This window comes from Diplotaxodon limnothrissa, linkage group LG12 (assembly GCF_057381915.1).
Source record: "Diplotaxodon limnothrissa isolate DT_005_m linkage group LG12, D_limnothrissa_male_GT1.1, whole genome shotgun sequence".
NCBI classification, from domain to species: domain Eukaryota; kingdom Metazoa; phylum Chordata; class Actinopteri; order Cichliformes; family Cichlidae; genus Diplotaxodon; species Diplotaxodon limnothrissa.
Window position 1 is genome coordinate 19,343,118 of NC_140607.1, and position 19,168 is coordinate 19,362,285.

At 41.3% G+C, this 19,168-nt stretch overlaps 1 protein-coding gene across 1 annotated transcript in view; it reads left to right on the plus strand.

Moving 5' to 3' along the window:
- Positions 1-19,168, plus strand: part of ssbp2a (single stranded DNA binding protein 2a) — a 56,427-nt gene that overhangs the window by 31,441 nt on the left and 5,818 nt on the right. The window lies entirely within an intron of this gene.

Here is a 19,168-nt window from a genome sequence, read left to right on the forward strand (position 1 = left end):
GGAATACAGTGAGAAGTGCCAGAGCTCCTGAAGTTTTACATTAACTGGCGACTGTGTGAGAGGAAGTGTGGTCCTCGTTTTGAGTTTGGAGGTGCTTGTGTGTGCGCTGGGGTCTTCTCCTGCTTTTTATGTTGTTGTTGTTTTTCCCTCAGGAGCGTGCAGTCTGACTCATCACATTTCTCTACAGTGGTTTATTGAGATGTATTGTTGGAAGTGCACAGGTCAGGGGTTTCTGCCTAGCCCAGCAGGATCTTCTCTCTCTCCCCCTACGTGTGTGGCTCTGTGGTTTACTCCCTTTTTTCCTTTAAGCTTGCAGTCCTGTGGAACGAGGGATGGGGGTTCACTTCCTCACTTCCCCTTTTATCTGCATACAGTCGGTGTGTGTATGCGTGCCCGTGTGCGTACGCAGGTGATGCTGCTGATGCCGGCGATGATGATCGGGGTGATGAATAGGCACTCTGAGGACGAGGCAGCGATGTGATGATGTCATCCCGGCTCCCAAGGAGGGAGCTGGAGGGCATCGTGACCTCAGGCCTGAGAGACAAACAAAAAAGAGAGGAGACAGGCAGAGAGAAACATGGAAGCAAGGAGATGTATGAAAATAAATAAGAGGGAAAAACACTGGTGAGATAAACGCTTTGCGATTCATGTCAATAATTTGTAACACAAAAAGCAAAAAAACCAAAAACAAAACATAAAAACCGAGTAATTAAGTATTTGTAGTGGAAGCAGCCACAACAGTATGTTGTTGTTTTTCTATGTGTCTGATCAGAATCTATTCAATTCAGAAATCATTCAGAATGTATCTTAACGTGATTAGCTAAGGCCACCAGCAGCATCTCATTCTTACGTTTCCTGCAGGGATGTAATCAGAGAATTATAATTAGACCAATTGTAATTAGACCAAGGTCACTTTCAATCAACTGCTCCAATGCAACACTACATCTCGCAGCCAATGAGAGGTACTTCCCACATATCTGCCACTCAATTAAAACAAAACGAGAGGACAACTGTGGTGGACGTCGTTAGAAGGAAGAAGGAACACGCCTTAATTTGATGCCCGTGTCTCTCTTTCAGTCTCCTGACTTTGAGACTGGCGGAGATTTTAATCAGACATTTTCATGGTAATTATTTTCAGATAGCTAATTACTGAGTGAAGTCCTAATTAATGCTGCAGAGATATAGGAGCTCGCTGGCATCATCTTTGTGTCCCACTCCTTTGATAATTGATGGGATTGTGACAAGGCTTTTGACTTCATTTGCGAGTTTATCCCAGTTTGAACTACCTACTGTAGATACATTTGGCTTTGTGCGAATCTGATTGAAACTGTTTGATTTGTGCTCTCTCTTGTTTGCGTGTGCGTGGGATTCATGCATATGGTTTTGTTATGTAGATGCCAATCATATAACTAGATTTGAGCGCGTGGGGATGGTCTTCTAGGACATTAATACAGTAATCTAATGTTAAAAATGGAAGAAAGAAAAGGCTGATGAACAAAGTGAAGAGAGATGCAGCGTTATTGATTTCCATCCTCAGACAAAGCTTTTCAGGCATCAGAAAGGCCGTTTACAGTTCTGTTAAGTGCTTTGTAAATTGTGTTCTCAATACTAAATGAGCGGTTTCCATTTGCAAGGGCCCATGGAGTCACATAAACAAGTTATTTTTAAATTCTCATGCCTGGCCCGGAAATGATCCTATTAGAGACAAAAGTCAGACTCGTTTCTGTGTTGGAAGAATATACATCACAGACCCGTGCGTGTCATTTCAGGGGTTTTTCCTGACAGCGTTGCGAGTTTGAAAACGGACACCTGTTTCACAGCTGTGCTATCAGAAAAAAGTATGCACTGTGTTAAGTGCATTAGTGTGTAATTGTGTGTAAATTGTAAATGTGTGTGTAGCACTTACATAATTCCCACAGCACTCTTACTACTATAACTTTCTCTGTGTAGATTATTCTTACAAGCTCTTGAATAGAGACTTTGTTAAAGAGGCGAACTGGTACAAGGAGTGCTGGTGACTTTGAAATCTTCGGGGGAGTTGGGGAGAACTCTTAACTGAACTCCACGGAGAAGATGCCTGACTTTTGATTTCAGGAGATTATCAGTGTTTGACAGAAGTACTGGTTGTGCTGTGCAGTCTTAAGATAAGTATGTGCTTTAACTGAAGAAAGTCACTGGGTGAAACGCTATCCTTGATGAATCCAAGTTGTTGTTTAAAAAGTGCTTATTGTGAACTAAAGTATGCTTTAAGCTAAAATGCTCTAGTCTGTGTCAGTAGGTGGACCTCTGATATACTAGAGGTCATCTGAGTGAGCTCCAATAATGTTGCTGAATTGGCAAACACTACAATAACAAAAGATCTCTGCAAGGCTAAATTATCTACAACTCCCATATTATGCACCTATTACCAAGTTAATGTAAGTTTCACAGTGTGAGCTCAGAATCAGATCAGGTCGTATACTCCTGGTATTAGCCCTGTGCCAAATAAGGTGCTTCAGAGTTGCTGCAGCCCCCCCCCCCCTGCTGTGCATTTCCTGCCCATGCCACAGAAACCCCGGCCAAAACAAGGCAGGAGAACTTCTGTGGTTGCCATATGGCTCACAGACCTGAATGAGTGTGAGTGACACAAAAGCCATTCTCTCTCTGCTCTACTATTGTCCTTCACTTCACTTTACAGTTATAAAATCAGGATTTCAAAAGTGCAGCACAGCGACTCTGGTGTCTCTATGCCCGCTATTCAGTCATTATCTCATTCTCATTCACTTATCTAACAACATAGAAATATGTCATCGAAAAAGTCTATATTGTGAAATGGCGACATTAACCCCTTAATGCCTAATGTATTGTATTTGATACACACAATTTGTGGGAGTTTTTTCTCCCAAAATAACCTAAATGAATACAGCACATTTTTGAGCAATACATTGCAAAAAAAAAAGACTAAATATCAAACCAGTTAAATTCTAAAGAGTTCAGAAAGAATATATTTCAAAGAATATATTTTTTCATGGTTCAAAGGGCTTTAAAGGGTTAAAATAATGTATATTTGAGCCCAGAAGATAGGAGAGAACATAGACTGTAAATAAAAGAGGTCCCAGAAGTGACAAGTCAGGAGTGGCTGTGACTGAATCAGAGGGGCACTCAATCACATGACGAAGCACACCCAGCTTTATCCTCTTTTTTCAGTATAAAGGGCATGATTTACCTAATGTCATGTTGTACTTATTCAGACTTGAAACTAGCAACTGAGATCACAAACTCATTAAGAAGGTGTTTACTGATGTTACAGTACGACAAAGCCGAGGGCTGTTTTTTTCCACAGACTTCAATTCAGCTGGATTTCTTTTTGCAGCTGGATGAGTTGCCTCAGGCTGGCCATTAGGGGAAAAAAATGCAGGTTTAAGACAATTTGCATCATTTTTTCTTTTCAAACTTGGAAGCTATGTACATCTTTTCTATACAGTCTGTGAGAGAAAATTAAACAGACGGTAACTTTATTCATTTGTGAATGTTTTGGAGAAGGTCTTCTGTCCTCTGACATGTGAAGACTCATTTGGCTTGCTTTGCTCATAGCTAAGACATTTTAAAGCTAGAAAAGGCAAAAGGCATTTTCACAATATGGGATCTTCAAGATGAGCAAAGGTGACAGATGGATGAACTGGAGACTGAGTAGACATAAAATGTGCTAGTAGTCAGGCAGCAGTGTTACAGGCAAGTATTATAGCAGAGGGAGCCTGGTATCATTGTGTGGCATCACTGTGGGAGATAGCAGGCACACAGCAGTTAGGGGAAGAAGAGATCAAGGAGGAGTGCCAAGAGCAACCCCCTTTGATAAAAATGCCTTGTCTCATGCTGTCAGATCTTACATTCATACTCTCCCCCTCATGCATAGAAGTGCATTCATAGCGTGCACTGTGACAGCAGCACGTATATTGTGTCATTATTGTTAAGCTACACCATAAACAGATTGGTAAATATGTAACAACACTCTGTGCTGCTTTATTCATTTACATACATATGGTTCTCAAACAGTAGTGTTTGATAAGCACGAGTGCACACATCCTGTACCGTACTGCCTGTGAGATGCTGAAGGACAAGCAGCCACTGTCTGCGCTGAGAGACATGTGAAGTAAAAATGTATGCTGTTTCAGTATATTAAAGGACACTAAGTGCACAGCCGACCTTAGACTTTCCTTTATTCTCTCTCTCTAGTATTACTGAGTCATAAAAACAGTTGTTACCCTAAATGTTCTACGTCATAATGAAAACATTCTTGCAAATATGTTAACCTGCTGATCTTTCCTAACTTAAACAGTCTGGTTTAGCAGCACTCCTAGGAGTTCCGAGACACATCTACATTAATAAACATCACACCTCAGCAAGCCAAAATTCTTACAGCCATGCTTTTGACTGTGAGACTTCCTTTCCCCTGAAGTCATCGTCTCAAGCTGAGCTGCCTCCCAATCTTCATCAGTAAAACCTTTCTAACTACTGTCTTAAGCTAAACCCTGCAGCTTCATTTTTGATCTCTTTGTTTCTTATAGATACAGTCACAGTGCACTGCATTAAAACAATTTGAGGATTACTACTAAATATTCAGGAAAGTGTCCATGGAGATAGCTAGAGATGGCAAGTTACTTAATATTTTCCTGACACCTAAGACTCCATACCCCCAATTCTCTTAGAGAGAATGCTTTACTCTCTAAGTAATGTCCCTAAGAGGCTAAGAGACTGGTCAGCAACAATCTCCCAACCATCAGTTGAGACGGAAAACATTCCCCAACCGGTTCCCAAGTGGTTGCTGGAGGTTGATGGCAGTCAGTGTGAAATCAATTGCGAAAGCCTCAGTCATGGATGCTTAGAGACCAGTCAGTGACCCCCCCCCCTTGACCCCATGTTGCTGTGTATTCCTTAACCAGTTGGCAAGTGGTTGCAACAGGTTTGTTATGCTGCACCCAAAACCTCCTTGCAATTGCTTTGGTTGTTTGCAGATTGCTGCTGTTGCCTGTAGTTTGCATCAAAGATGCCGACTTGCCTGGGCATAGCCAAGTGGCAGAAGGCTTCTAATTAGATTGTCTAAGAATTTCATCTCTACTTTTTGCAGATGTTGTGGTTCTATTGGGTTCATCAGGTGGTGGCCTCCAGCTCGCACTGGAGTGGTTTGCAACCAAGTGGGAAGTGGCGGGAATGAGAATCGGCACCTCTAAGTCTGTAGCCAAGGTCCTTAGCAGGAAAAGTGTAGAGTGCCCACTACATGTCAGGTTCGATTTAGAGCCTAAAGTGGGGGAGTTTAAGTGTTGGGGTCTTGTTCACGACGGTTTATTGGTCAATCTACATCCCTACCCTCGCCTATGGTCACGAGCTGTGGGTAGTAACCGAAAAAACTAGATTGCGGATACAAGCAGTGGAAATTAGCCACGAGGAGACCTCAACCTTTCAATGGGACTCAGAGTAGAGCTGCTACTCCTCCACATCGAAAGGAGCCAGCTAAGGTGGTTTGGGCATCTAACAAGGATGCCTCCTGGGCGCCTCCGGGGTGAGGTGTTCCAGTCATGTCCCACCATGACTGGAGATCCCAGGCAGACTAAGGGCACACTGGAGAGATTATATTTCTCCGTCTCTTGGTTTGGGATTGCCTTGGTGTTTCCATGGATAAGCTAGAGGGGGTGGCTGGGGAGAGGGATGTTTGGGCTTGTCTGCTTAAGCTGCTGCCCCAGTGACTTGGCCCTGGATAGGTGGAACAAAATGGATAGATAGATGGATAATGCAGCACAAGCAGTAAATGGAGAATATTCATCTTCAAAGTAAAAGTGGTAGTAAAGCATAGCTTTTACTTTAAGGTTAACATTTTGTAGAGTTGGTTTTTTTTATCGCACTTTTTCAAGTTTTACTATTGATTGCCAAGTAGATGACAAGTGTTTGCAGATAAGTAGGCACTGTCCTCCATAGAAACTACCAGCAATTGCTCGCCAACCCATCCAGGAATGCATGTTGTTTCTTCACAACCAGTGGTTGCTAGATAGTCACCGTCTGGTTTCTAGGCATCTGTGACAGGGACCTAAATAAATTACCACATTTAAAGAAAAAAAAAGTTGTTTCATTAACATATGTGCTCTCAGTCTCTACTGCATTTTTCTTCCAACTAGTCTCCTTTCCTTAGTGTGTATGCTGTGCTGGCACACAGGGAACAGAGGAAAGAAAGTCGACTCATTCCTTAAAGTAAAACATTCTTAAACAACTTGAAACCTTAAACCTTATATTATACTGGTCCATAGAGATGAGAGATACCATATGATGAGGTGGCCATGGTGAACCCTGTTTAGAGCAAGGCTCAAGGGGATTGGAAGAATATGGTGGAGAAGTATGGGGACACAATAATAAAAGTCCTGAGTTTGTTATAATAACTGAAAAATGACTGTTTTGAGTTCTGCAGTTTTAATATCTGATCATATCGTATCACCGAACAAACCTGAGCTCGGACAGCACGTTTCAGTGGTATGAATGCAAACCTGAATTTTGACCAGAACCTGAGCTTGTTTGTGTGCGTTTGAACAGATGGGAAGAAAAAAAAACAGACTGGACAGAGACAACCTAGAAACAGAGACTCCGTTGGCTCAAGTATTGTGGGTAACAAGCTGATTCCAACCAGCAGAGAGCCAATGGGGGTTGGGGAGACCCCCGGTCTGTTTCCAGGGAAACAGCTCTATCTCCTCCTCCACCCCACAAAACCTCTCACTCCCTCTCTCTTTGTCTCTGTCCATGTCTCTCTCTCTCTCTCTCTCTCTCTTACACGCTCCCATGTTCTTTCTTGGCGGTGTTGAGGAGGAGGGAGATGATGAGGTGACTCACTGTAACATCATTGCCATGGCAATGAAGAGCGAACCAAGAGGAGAGAAAGAGAATGGGAATTTCCATAGGTGGAGGAGAGATGGAAATGGCTGTCACGATCTCTGTTTTAAAAATCAAAATGGAAATTTCAGTGTGGCGCCACTTATACTGAAATATTTCTTTACCAAAAACCCACATTTCTACCTTTCCCTGCCTACTACTTCATCTTCTTCTTCATTCCTTCTTTGCCTCAGTTTTCCTTTTAGAGACTCCTCTCCATGTGTGTTGCTTCCTCTTTTGCTGGCCCGTTGTGCCCCCCCCCCTCCCCATATGCTCTCTAAGGAGTATGTTTTCCACTGGTGTATTACGCTGAGTCATGTCGCACGCGTGTTTAGACACGCCGAGGTGAAGTGTTATGTGATGTTGACATATGCACGCCTCGCTTCGAGGCAGGGGCAAAGATGAAGCCACGGCACTGAGCGGAGGGGAGAGATTAACTGAGGGCAGTGAAACACTAGTAGGCGTAAGAATAAGGAGAAGCTGTAACAGGGCCATGGGATACAAGAGATAAATTTTCCTTTCCTCTTGTAGACACCCATATCCTTATCTTGTGCTGTCTCCTGTGTCTGGCCTTCTATTACTTAAAGAACTGCAAGATGAGACAACTCCTCATTAGTTGTTCCTGTGGCAATAAGTCTGTGAATTAACATTTCTGCCAGTTTTCTTAATTACGTTTCTCAATCTCCGTAATTGCACTATGATGTGTTTTAAAATAATTGAAGTGATTCTATTAAAGATGACATAATAATCAAAGTCTTTGCAATGATCTTCTAAATACATTAGAAAAGACCACACTATAGCCTCATCTCTATCTAAGCTGCAGGATTTAAATCTTCTGTCTTTTTTTTATTTTTTTGCCCACCCTCCCCTCTGTGTTCAGTCCATCTCCCTTATCTTCCCCAGTGCCGTTGAACCAAGGAAAGATAGTGGTGGACGAAGAGTAACACCCCAGCGCCAAAGTGACTATCATTTTCAGCTCTGTATGTGTATCTGACAGTGTATCAGCCTGCAGCTCCACCTCGCATATTATACAGCTCCTTGCAAGACTCGGAGATGTTTACAAGGGTCGATAATGACATCAGTGATAAAGAAAACACAACCAGTATGCCCTCCCCCCCTCCCCCCTCCATCATAGTCACCCCCTGTGCAGCTGATATCACCCTACCTGTAATCGCCCAGTGAGACCAAGCAGATTAGCGCAGTGGTGCCATTTTACCAGGTAATCACCTGTAATGTTACACTAGAGAGTGTCTGGGTGCTGGTGGGGATTGTGTTATACTGATAATGTGCTGCTAAAGTCGATAAACATGGCAAAGATTTTGAAAGATTGTGATAGTGAAAGACTGTTGTGCTAGAATAAAACTGAGAAAATGCTAAACTCAACTGCGAGAAATTAGCCTTTCATAATAAGTTCTTTAGTCTTTACACATAAAGCTCATTTCCCCACTTTATATCCACTTTATATTTTCCACCTGCTGTCCACCCCACAGTCATGCATATATGTGACATTTCCAACTTTTATTTTTTGTTTATTTGTCAGGTCTGCATTTCTGATTATTATCGTCTAGGTTTTACTTTGGTTTTGCTATAACCTTAATAAGCATCCACACAAAAAACAACCACAGACAAAAGAAAGTCAGTGACATTTAGTGGCTTCCAAGCAAGGACAGGCAAACTAGCAAACATGAAACTCTATATTTGGTATTACCACCTTTATTTTTCAGTCAAGGCTGAACTCTCTTAGCCAGCTTTCTTCTGTAAGTAGTCTTCAGAAATAGTTCTCTAGGCTTCTTGGATGCTGGATGACTTTTGTTCTGGTCTCTATCAAGATGATCCCACATTGCATCAACGATGTTGAGGTTCGAGCTCTGGGGAGGCCGATCCATGACGGATTCTGTAACTAATTACGTGTTTTTGTGACCGACTGCTAGTAAGTTCCTAAAGTTAAAATTTTAAATGTATTTCTCTAATGTGTAGACACAACGCTCGATTCCTTGAGTTGGGTGCATTTTATAATGCTTGAATGATTCATTTATCAGGGATTAGCCTTGATCATATTTTCCATGTCCGCAAGTCCTCTAAGGTCCACTCAGGTCCGAGGTACAATGTTGACACCAGACGGTGAACATGAGAGTTCATGCAGGTGTTCACGTGTCCCTGTTTTTTCATATACAGAGAATTTACTTTACCAATTGCATGTACCAACTATGCATGTGCCCTGGGCAGATATCAAGCAGACTTTAAAGATGTATAACAGAAATAACTATTCAGCCATATAATTAAGGCTTTGAGGGCCTTAACAAACAAAAACACACTCTCTTAAAACGGAAAATGGTCAGGTACAAAGACTGATACTTTGTGAAAAAGCAGCCAATGTTTATAGAAAAACCCGAAGACTGTCAGGAAGGCTGGAGAACTATTGCTCATGAACACTTAAAAAAGACCAAAGTCTGACTCCTTGGACACAAAATAGAAAGAAATGAGGTGCGGCTCAGGCCTTTTGCTTAAAAAAAAAAAATGGTTACCTAGGCAACCAAAGTCTGGAATGATTGGAATGCCGATTAGTGAACAAACATCGGTGGCAAAACAATGTGCAACACACAAATCACTTCCTGTGTGGATGTCCTCTTTAGTTTAATCTTTGTAGTGCCACTTAATATCCAGACCTTTAACACTGAACATTAAAGCCTTGCTTTTGGGTCATTATTGCTTGAAGTTTGCCAGATGTCAACTTTACTCATCTGTATATACCACTGGTAACTATGTTTTCCTGAATCTTTTCTTTGCTCATCTTTTACTAAAGGACAGTTGACCAGATGCTGCAGTTTTAAATCTTTGCCTGGTGATATTAGTCGACAGTTGCGTTGCTGTATCTGAAACTGACTTCTCAACTTCTATTTTGTATTTTTCTGTTTTTCTTGTTTTTTGTTTTCTTGTTTGCATCCCATTACAAGAACGAGCAAGCTTACCGTTCTTAAAATGTGAAATTATATCATTTTGCTTGTTCTCAGTTAATTAAAAAAAGTAGACCTAGTATTCCACAGTATTTTCTCTCATTATTCTACATTTGTACTGAGAGTATCGGCAAATCAAGCACCGTGCGTGATCATTAGAGCTTTTGCTAAAAAGCTAACATGAAAATTATTAGGTAGTATAACCATTCAACGTCAGGACTGATGCTGATTTTACTGTGAAAAAGCACAGGTCACTACAGGGGTGGCTGAGGTGGTAGAGTGTGTCATCTACCATTTGTAATGTTGGTTGTTCAGTGCATCACAGAGTCTGCGTGGCGAAGTGTCCTTGCCCCCGGTGCATCCATCGGGCTGTGAGTGTGTGATTGTTAGAAAGCACCAAAGCTATAGAATAACATTTTGTTTGAATGCATGAATGTAGCTTGTAGTAAACTGTTCATGAGGTATGTATAGAAATATGGAAACCACCCTTTTTGTTTTGATTGTTTTCATTTAGCTATTTCATTGAGATTCTTTGTAAACCCCACATAGCTTGAGGCTAATTGCAGATTCGATTTGATTCGATTAGATTTATTGTCATTGAAAAAGAATATAACGCAAACAACATCAAACCAGAAGTGCAAATAGTATTTGTACATATGTAAATATATACACATACATATAAACAAATCAATTACAGTACCAGATTACATACAGCAATACAATGCAGTGCATATACTGGATTTTTCCATTTAGGGTGTTTTCACACCTGTGGTGTTGAACTCTGGTTCGTTTTCCCCCGTGGTGCGTTTCATTTGTCAAGGTGTGGACTCAGTAATTGTAGAGCAAAACAATCACACCAAAACCCTGGAGAGGAGGTGGTCTTGGTGTAGTTCCACATGAACTCCAGTCCAGTTCGTTTATGGTGTTAACGTGATCCAACCTCGATCCAAACCAACCACCAGGCAGTACTGTAGATGTGCAAAGGTCTGGGCAGACGAACAAATAGCTGTGAAACGAACATAAATTCTCTGTCCTCCTATAGTCCAGAGCACAACACCTTATTTCTGTGTTGACTTTTGATGCTCCCGCCCCAGACACATCTGGCCAATAAGCGAACTGAATATTTTCACGCAGTTTGTAGTGATGAATTTTGATTCACTTGGAGTTCACTTGAATTTTTCTCCGTGTGAAAATAAACCAAACCATGGGAAAAAGCTACAAGTTTACAAACTCGTGAGCTCATTCAAACCACACTAAACAAACTAGAGGTGTGAACATTTCCTTACAAATCTGATATCAAATCAAATCAAATCAAATCACTTTTTATTGTCACATCACATGTGCAGGCACACTGGCACAGCACATGCGAGTGAAATTCTTGTGTGCGAGCCCCACAAGCAACAGAGATGTGCAAACACAACAACACAAACGAGCAAAATACAAGAATGGCCAACCTGAAACTAATAAATATATGTACAATATATAATAGTGTATGCATTTCTGGATGTGTATACTAAATATTTTCCTACGTGTGTGTGTGTATGTGTGTGTGTGTGTGTGTGTGTGTGTGTGTATACACATTTTTACAAATTAAATAGTAAAAAAATAAAATAATAATAATAATAATAATAATAAAATATATAAAATATACAGAGTTGAATATGTGCAAAACAAGTGGCATTTATATACAGTGTGGAGTGCATAATGTTGAAGTTCCAGTAGTGAAGCTGAGGTGTCTATGACGTGTTCAGCAGTCTGATGGCCTGATGGAAAAAGCTGTCTCTCAGTCTGCTGGTACGGGACCGGATGCTGCAGAACCTCCTTCCTGATGGAAGCAGTCTGATATTTGCTCTCATTTAGGCCATCGTGCTATCATCACTTTTCATACTAGCACTGACTAGAAGCCATATTAGACAACTTTCACTCTGGGCTTGCAAGTCACTATTCTTGAGCCTCATCTTGGACTTTCCCTCGTAAGAGCTCAAAGATGACATAACCTTGGTGTTTCAACTGAATTTGGTTCAGACACTTGCAAGTAGCTCTGGTACAGTGTGGGCAAACAGGAAAGGTCTGCTCCAAGCTTTGAATAGCAGAGGGTGATTTTTAAGTCTTGAAACTGAAAAGTGAGTTTGGGCTGGGATTCCACAGTGGGGTGTGTTGATCTGTCTTGCTATGGGAGATGTGAATAATAGATGATTAAAAGGAGAGCACACCCATTCTCATCTCTGCGCTTCGTTTTGCCTCTCTCATATGACATTTACAGATACAGATACTCCAAAGTTTTATTCTGTGGATACACATATTCACACTGTGATATTGTGCATATATGAATGTGTGTTTTTCTTGTTAGTGTGTGTGTGTGTGTGTGTGTGTGTGTGTGTGTGTGTGTGTGTGTGTGTGTGTGTGTGTGTGTGTGTGCGTGCAAAGAGGGAATCATACAGAATGGAAGCATCTCTTCTTTCCACACCCTCCCTCCTTGTTCAGGAAGTGGACTAATGGCATTTGATAGGATGGAGTGAGTAGAAACGAGGGGGAGGGAGGGGGAACACATTTCCTTCCTGTGTAGCGTGTCATTCGTAGATCCTGATGTGGCCTTGAGACTCAGTGTTAACTGTTATGCACAGCCCGCTGCAGCCTTTCACCTAAAGGCTCTCCAAGACAGCCACTGTGCTCAGTGAAGAATTCGTGAACCTGCCCCTCGAGCTTTTACTTGAACATTTTCTCGCAGTCTCAGAGATTTTTCCTTCTGCCATTTTTCCCCAGCTGCTACTGTAATTCATAAATGAAAATATGTCAACCTCTGTCACTGGCCATCGTTCACAGGTTAACTGAAGCAAATAATTTCACTTATTAGTTCAAGTTATCTGCTCTTCTTTGTGTTATGAAATGGTTAATTCTGTGTCTGTAGGGAGGTGGACTCTCGCTAGGTGGGAAGTAGTATTAGTTAGTGGTAGTGAGAATTTATAGGATAACTTAGTAGTGGTCTGCTCTGAGTATTTCATAATAAATCCTGTTGTTCCATTAAACAACCAAAGCCAACAGTGCTTTCACCTTATCGCATCTGAGGCACTTTACCCAGGTCTATAATATTATACAGATATAAATACTGTTATTTAAAACTGCATACACATTCAATATTGCTGTGTTAGTCTGAAGAGGGTGCACCTGTGTGTGACTTAAATGTCAGATTAATAATAATTTTATTGTTTCTAAGGTCAGAAGTTGAGTATTTACTCTCTTAAGCAGACAAATGTGATACAATCAAAATGCAATGTTGAAAACAGGCTAAAAGAAGGAATCAACAAATTTAAACACACCTGTGATTTCGGATTAGGCATAACTGCATGAATGTGGTTTTAATATGACCTGTGAACAGGAAACTTTGTGAATTTTGGAGTCTGTCTGTTTTAAGGTGTCTGAAAATAAAAGAAAGGCTGACTGTGAGGCTTTTCAAACTTGGAAAGTGATCCAGGAAATTCTAAGACCAGCTACAAATCAGTGGAAGTGCATTTGCAGCATTAATCAGGAGGTATAGAACGAGCCACAGCGGAACTAATCAGAGCCAGAGGAGTATGTTAAAAACGTTACCTCACCTTAGTCCAACAGAGCAAATCTGGGGTATCTTAACCCTGTAACACCTGGTGTGTCATATTTGATACATGAGTTTTTGAGACCTCCATTTAATCAGCGTTATGGTGACCATATTTTGACTTCCAAAAAAAAGAGGACACTGTCATGAAGAACTTTAATAATACTGTTTGTTTAAAGAAAACTTTAACACGTTTAAACGATGCCTTCTCTGAAGTGAAATAAAAAATGTCATATAGGCTTTTACAAGTCAACAAGTGCAAAAGAAGGTCGGTCACCCTAATCGGTGTACCCCCCCCCCCCCCGCAAAAAATACAGTTGTAAGCGATAAACTGCAGAAAAATACTGGATGTAGCAGATATGCAGCCTTTATAGGGTTAAAGAGGAAGACAGGCAACATAACCCGTCTGTCCAGGAGCAGGTTGTAAAATTGAGGCTCTGTAGAAATTTGAATATCTGACGGAAGATTCTATCATCAAATATAAAGGTGAACAAACCAAATAATAAAGGCTTGAAAAAAGGAGTGACTTCCTGCTGTTGGGCCTGAATACCAGACTACTGGAGTATTGCAGTTACTGTAAAGTAATATCATTTTCAATTATTTGATATTTAAGTGATGGTAAACACAGATGAACTCACCTATGCTGCATGATGTAAACAGATTGTCAGGTCAGTTTTACTACAGCAGGACATTTTATGTGGGATACATATTTATTAAACTTCTTGTAATGGGGTGGTAAATTAATACATAAATAAATAAATAAAAAATCAGACAGAGCTGATGTGTGAGGCTGCGTGAGACAGAGAGGTGGAGGGACCGCTTCAGGTTTACACAGCGATAGAAACAGAGAGGGAAGGTAGACACAGACAGCCTTTTGAGATTCCACTCACGCATCTCTGAGTGTCTCTCAGTCTCTGCAGTATTGAATGAAAATGACTCCTCACCTTCACATGCACACACACTCACACACACCCCCAAGCTAAGTATACATGCATCACACACAAACACACACACGCATTAATCTGTAAACATGGAGGGATGAAAGAGTTTGCAAGTTATCTTGTTAAGTATTTGTGAGCCCTTTAGTGTGATGGGATTAGTGTACTGTGAATGTAGTATGGAGGAAGTCTGATTAAGTTGTAAAGTGTTGAGCTGCGGCGTAATTGCCCTACATATGAATGACTACGGAGTTCTTTCGATGCATTTTTGTGCTTTTTATAGAAAAGTTTAGCAAATTACATGTTTGGGTCGTTTTCAGGCATAAAGCAGGAGATGCTTCGGGAGAGAAAGCGCCATTTCTGATGGAGAAATTATACATATTTCCATAATATGGGAAGCTTTTTGATAACAGAGTGGACGCGGTAGATCTAATACATCTAATACTTCAGTGAGTAAACCTCGAATTCGGGTGATTTTTTTTCCCCCCCCTTGTTTGTTGTGACATATGATACATTTACTGCCTTTTTTTCTTTCACACAGGAAAGACGCTGTTTTATTTACCAGTCTTCACAGTTTGAAATAGAAGCTGACCTTATTTTAGCCTCTTTTTTGGACCTTTTTTTTAAACTTCATAAATGGCAATTGTAGTTTGTGTTATTGTATGCCTTGTTGTGTATGTCTGGTATACTGTAATTCCCCTCCTGGAGGGTGGTGTTTTGAATAATTTATGAAACAAATGAGTTTGCCAGGAGATGCAGGTGTTCATCTGAGGACATTCGGGGGCTGTTCCACTGCCTCGGGTTTCATCACAAACACTTCGTTTAGCGTGCAAATAACCGCAATGTGGGGAGAACACAACAAACACAGCGCTTCATTAAATGAAAAGCTGTAATGTAATGGGGTTCCCGAATGGGCAGACGGAAGAGTTGATTGTCTTGTTACGCTTCAATCAGGTCTTTCTGGATCGCTCTAGAAAATGATGGAGTATCGGAAAAGATACGAGTGTAAGAACGAAGATAGTTTTAAGAAAAGAAGTGAGGGAAATTGCTTAAAGTGGACTGAACCTTACTCTTCTTGAAGATAAGTTCATTTGTTATACACTTTAATCAGCTCATCCGGCCGAAGGATCGACTATCTTATGGCGTGGCGAGGCATCCGTCTGCTAGCCTACTCCTCCTAGTGTAGTGAGTCTTCACACAAACTGCGCTCAAGGTCAAGGTAACATTTGTCGTTTCACAGACAATAACCTGTAAACTGTGATGGATAGTGAGCCGAATGAGCTCACTGACATTCTGGTTATCTGTATATCTACAGATGGGTGTGACAAATTAAAGGAAAACTCAAACGCTGAGCGTTTTAGTCATTGTGGTATCATGGTTCAGGTCGATGTTACATACATGCATGCAATACCTTTTCCCCGCCATTGTGCATTCATTAAAACAATGCTCTCTAACACATGATCAATACAGCAAAAAAGGCAAAGACTTTTGGAGTAACAGAATAGCTCAGGTCAGATTGTTGTGACCCAGCACTGTAAAAAGACCCCTTAAAATTTAAAAATTTACTCTCATTTTTTTAATTTTTGTACATTTACTGTATTTAAGTTCAGTATTTATACTGAAGAAAAAGGTAGAGTCCAACACATTTGGCTTATGTTTTGCTGTCTTATAGGCAGGTACAGGTGTTGTCTAATACTAGTTTTTGTTGTTTATTAAAAAATATATATATTATACAGAAAAATAATAATCAAGCAGTTTTGTCATTACACAGTGTTTCTGTTTCACGCCATTGTTCATGGAGCATGTTTCAGCTGTACAGGTGTCACAGCTGAACAAACGGTGGTGCGCGGTCAAGCAGTGTTTTCCCTTCATGTTTTTAACTGGAAATGTAGCAAACAATGAAACTATAAAATGCTGCATGGACATTGGCAGCAAAAGCAATGATTTACCCGCCAAGAAAAATTGTTGTCGTTCCCCCAAATCCAGTTTCAGACAGGTTAATTTTCATTTAAGGGCTGAGAATTTTTGAGCGTTATAATTGGCCTTACAGCTTGTTCGCAAATTGAATGGGCAATGAAGTCCATCAAATGAAGTGCAGTGGAAATTAGCGTCAGTGTTCGGTTGCATTTAAGTTCAGTGAGAAGTGTATGCAGAAGCGTTACACTGCACCACTGCTGGCAGCTACATTCACACAATAGTGTACACTACTGTACGGTGTTAATGTGTACAGGCATTACCTCATTATCTCAGTGTTCCTCTCACTTGGCCTTGTCAGAAAAGTGTAAACACTGATGTGTGAGAGGTGTTAATGATGGATTCATTAACTGTGTAACAATCTGTGGATCTTTTGTGGTTGCTAAGGTTAAGTGCTGGAATATGTTGAGCTCGCTTGTGAATCGGTATTTAAACAGAACTGACAACGAGGAGTTTGCTGTGTGGATCACAGCATCGCTGTGGCTAACACGAGGTAATGGCACCACATTACTATTATACAGCGACACCAGGTGTTATGATTCTGCAGATCTTTAAGCTTTGCCGTCAGTTTAACTGAACAGATTTTATAGATTCTGTTTTCAGAGGAGGGAAGGACACACGTGATTCAGCCTTCAGTTTTGTATTTAGTAACTGGAAATAATGATCAGGTGAGTGGCGTGTCCACTGAAGACTGTCCCGTTTCTTTGCTCGAGAAACTCTTGGTTTGCTTTTGGATTTGGTTTGTGTGGGTCATTATCTGTCCATTGTGAAGCACTGTCTGATCGGTTTTGCAGCATTTGGCTGAATCTGAGCAGCGAGTACAGGCCTGCACACTTCACAGGTTATCCTGCTGCTACTGTTATAGCAGTCCCACTGGCAGCCATATATCCTAATGCCATAACATCAGCTCTACCGTTAGCTGTTTCTTCCCGGCTCTTTTAGATGTTTCCTGGCAAAGTCCAGTCTGACCTCCTTGTTCTTGAGTGTAACCAACAGTTCTACTTTCTCAAATCTAGGAACTAAAAGTAAACCAGCAGTCTTATAGCTAAGATCGGGGCCTGATTATTCAAGATTTAGTATGTGAGGAGAAGGATTTTTAATTCAGTTCTGAATTTAACAGCGAGCCAGTGAAGAGAAATATGCTCTCCGTGCCTAGTTCCTGTCAGTACTCTGGCTGCAGCATTCTGGATCAGCGAATGGCTTTTTAGGGAGCTTGGGTATATGCCCACGTCCTTGAATGTGTTACTGTAGCAGAGGTTAAAATGGTTAAATGTTGTGAAGGGTTTTTATAACAGAGGAAAGAATTCTGCAATCATCCACTGCAGTTGTCCTCTGTGGTCTTGCAGGTCTTTTGGTGTTGCTGAGCTGAGCAGCGCATTCATTCTGTTTAAGAAGTTACCACACTGTTGGTTCGGCCACTCAAAGTTTTTGCTGTCTCTCTGGTTGGTTTATTTTGGGCGGTTTTCAACTCCTTCACCTAAAAATCTAAAAACTGCATTTTCAATATTTAGAATCAACTCAGCGTTTTTGTTTTTGTTCTCATTTGCTTCATTTGTCATTGTGAAAATGAGAGAATGGGCCATGAAGCTGCTTGCCACAACTGGCAAAGCAAATACGCCTGTTTCCAAATCCCAGTTTTACACTGTTTAACCCACGTGACTCTTCTAGAGATCAACGTATGGAGACAAACATGGGGGGAAAAAATCACTTCTTTTAAAGAGGCTTTGTTAAACCTGTGATTCATTCAGATTTTAATGTCATTTGACTCAACCTGATTTGTCGTAATCAAAAGGCACTTAACCGTCGGCAGCAGTACCAGAGCTTTTAGCGTTGCTGTAGTTTTCCATGTATGAGAGCTGGTCCTGCTTTTTGAGGCTTGTTGTTTTTGCTTTTATTTCTCCTCGTTGCCGTGTTTGGGTGTTTGGGGAAAATGCTGCTTTGTCAGCAGGTCAGGTAGATCCCCTCCTCCTCCCTCCTCCCGTTCTTCTTTTTCCGCCACAAACATTAAGTGCGCTCACACACTCACTGCCACATGCACACACACACTCATAATCTCTGCTTTGTCCTCTTTTCTCCTCTTTCCCTCCCTCTCTCGGTGCACGAAGGCAAACTCAGCAGACCTCCAGGCTGCCAGGGTGGAAAGGCATTCTGGGTAATCCAGGGTGCGAGGAGGGAGAGGGAATAAAAGGGGAGAAAAAATCCCAAAAAACAAAACACACTTGATGCAGTGCATGATTTTGTACACACAGAAACAGACACACACACCAAATCCAGCCTCCCGCTACTGAACCATGGAGCTGCAAATATCCATCTGTGTCCATCTGTACGTTCATCTGCTGAGACAAATACAGCCTATGTTTACAGCAGAATATAGAATCTAAAAACTGCACGGCATCCTGTTCGACATTGCTCAACATTAATGATCGAGAGATATGAGAGCGAAGGAACAGAGAGGGTGGCGGGGTGGAGCAGAGGAGGATACAGGGGTGTCGTCAGTCTGCTTTTATCTCAGCTCTGATTAAACCTTGTTCCTGTCTGACCTAAAAAGTCAGCTGGCGGAAACTTCAGAGACTGTTGGGTGAATTTCGCTGGATCTCTTTACACCCCTCCAGTGCCTTCAGAGGGGGAGAGAAAGTGAAAAGGAAGATCAGAAAAATAGAACAGAGAGTGGGCAGATACTGACATAGATGCAGCCACTCCGGCTTCATGAGCCCACTGTTCACACGTTATTGTGTACAATATATGGATGTACGTACACTCTCCCACACTGTGCGTTGTCTGCTCTGTATTCCTAAAGAGGATTAGGAAGAAGAGGCCGGTGCTGG